We start from the raw sequence: 1,594 nt of genomic DNA, 5'->3' as shown, positions 1-1,594 counted from the left end.
CGGAAGGCGGACGTGCTAGAGGAGAACGCGACCTCGAGGCGGGCGCGGCCCCCCGCTCGGGGACCCTCTCCAGGGGCGGCACGCTCCGCAGCGGGCGGGGATGCGGCAGGAAAACCGACGCGGGCTGCGGCGGCCCGAAAGCGGGGGGGAAGCCGGCGGACGCCCCCGGCCCCCACGCCCCGGCGGCTCCGGAGCGGGACGCGCCGCGCTGCTCCGGGCTCGCCCGCTCGGGCGGGCGCAGCCCCCCATCTCTCTCTCTCTCTGGCTCCATTTGTCCACGGTTTTCCTCGGTTGCCACCCCGCCGGCTAGCTGCTCGCGGCCGGCACCCGCCGGGCCCCGAACCGAGGCCGGCGCCGGCGCCTCGCTCAACGAACTCGGTACGCCTGCGGCTCGCGGGGCCGCTCGGCTGTCACACGGCTGGATTCGGTCGGGCGAGCCCTTGCTCCGGCACCGAGCGAACGGACGGACGAGCCCGCTCTCGGCCCGGGCGGGCGCCTCACCTCGCCTACGGCGGGAAGCGAACCGGAGAGGAGGCCGCCCGTGCCTGAACACCGGACGCCGCCGCGGCTTCCCCGGGACGGGGAGCGTGGAAGCGCCGGCCCGCCGGGGGCCCTCTCCGACGCGACCCGAATGGCCTCATCGATCGACAAGAAGACGGGTAGGGGGAAGGAAAGAAGGGAGGAGAAGATGCGAGCCCTTCTCCAGGACGCGGCGGAAAGACCGCGCGCGCACGTGCAGGCGGGTGTGCGTGGGCAACGTCTGCCGAGAGGTGCTCGCCCGTGCCTGAACACCGGCCCGCCCCACGCCACCCCGAGCGAGGCGGGGAGCGGGATAGGACCGGCCCGCCGGGAAGCCTCTCCGACGCGCCCGAGGAGCGCCTCTCGTGTTCGGCCGGGGCTCCCGCGTGCAGGTGAGGATGCGGTGCGGAACGAGAACGAGGCGCCGCCGCCACGACCATCGGGTCCCGCCTTCCACCGTCGCGGCGGGACCCACCGGGGACGCCCCCGGCCCTTCTGCCTTCGAGTGCCGGCTGACCGGACTGTGCCCTTCTCCGCGCTCGCTTTCTCTCTCGCTTTCTCCGCTTCGCGCCAGCGAGCGCTGCAGCCGGCTTCCCCCGTTCGTTCGATTGTTCTCTCTCGCCTTCTCGGGTTCGCCCTGGGCGGCGCGGGAGCCGGCTATTTCACCCGCACAGCTCTCTCTCGCCTTGCCCGGCTTTTTTTCGCCGCTCGCCCGGGAGACCGCCTTAACCCACCACCGAACGGCGGGACGGGGCGCGACGGACAAACCGAAGCGACCGGATCGACCACACGAACCGACGCCCCAGAGAGCCGCCGCCACCGCCGACCGCCGCCGAAACCCGTCTGGCCGGCCGGTCAACCCAGCTCGCGAGCGCCCGCTCACCACCGATCTCCGGAGCAGAGTCCGCACTCTCTCCTACCGACGAAAAGTAAAGGCATCCGAAAAGAAAGCTCCACGGACGACGACGCCGACTACCGGCAAAGGCTCCGACAGCAGCCGACCTTTACCTCGACATAACTGGAGGCAGAGAATTAGAGCGACGCCTCTGGCCGCACCGTAGCAGCAGCGCCCCCC

The 1,594-nt window shown here is 72.3% G+C and overlaps 1 pseudogene; it reads left to right on the top strand.

Moving 5' to 3' along the window:
• LOC149912104 (uncharacterized) overlaps positions 1-1,075 on the top strand; it is a 1,553-nt pseudogene extending 478 nt beyond the window's left edge.
• The last annotated feature ends 519 nt before the right edge of the window (positions 1,076-1,594 follow it).

The sequence above is a fragment of the Phasianus colchicus genome, unplaced genomic scaffold (genome assembly GCF_987193195.1).
Source record: "Phasianus colchicus unplaced genomic scaffold, bPhaCol1.hap1.1 HAP1_SCAFFOLD_44, whole genome shotgun sequence".
In the NCBI taxonomy this organism is placed as follows: domain Eukaryota; kingdom Metazoa; phylum Chordata; class Aves; order Galliformes; family Phasianidae; genus Phasianus; species Phasianus colchicus.
The sequence above is the reverse complement of the archived record's forward strand: the minus strand, read 5'-3'. Positions and strand labels throughout refer to the sequence as shown.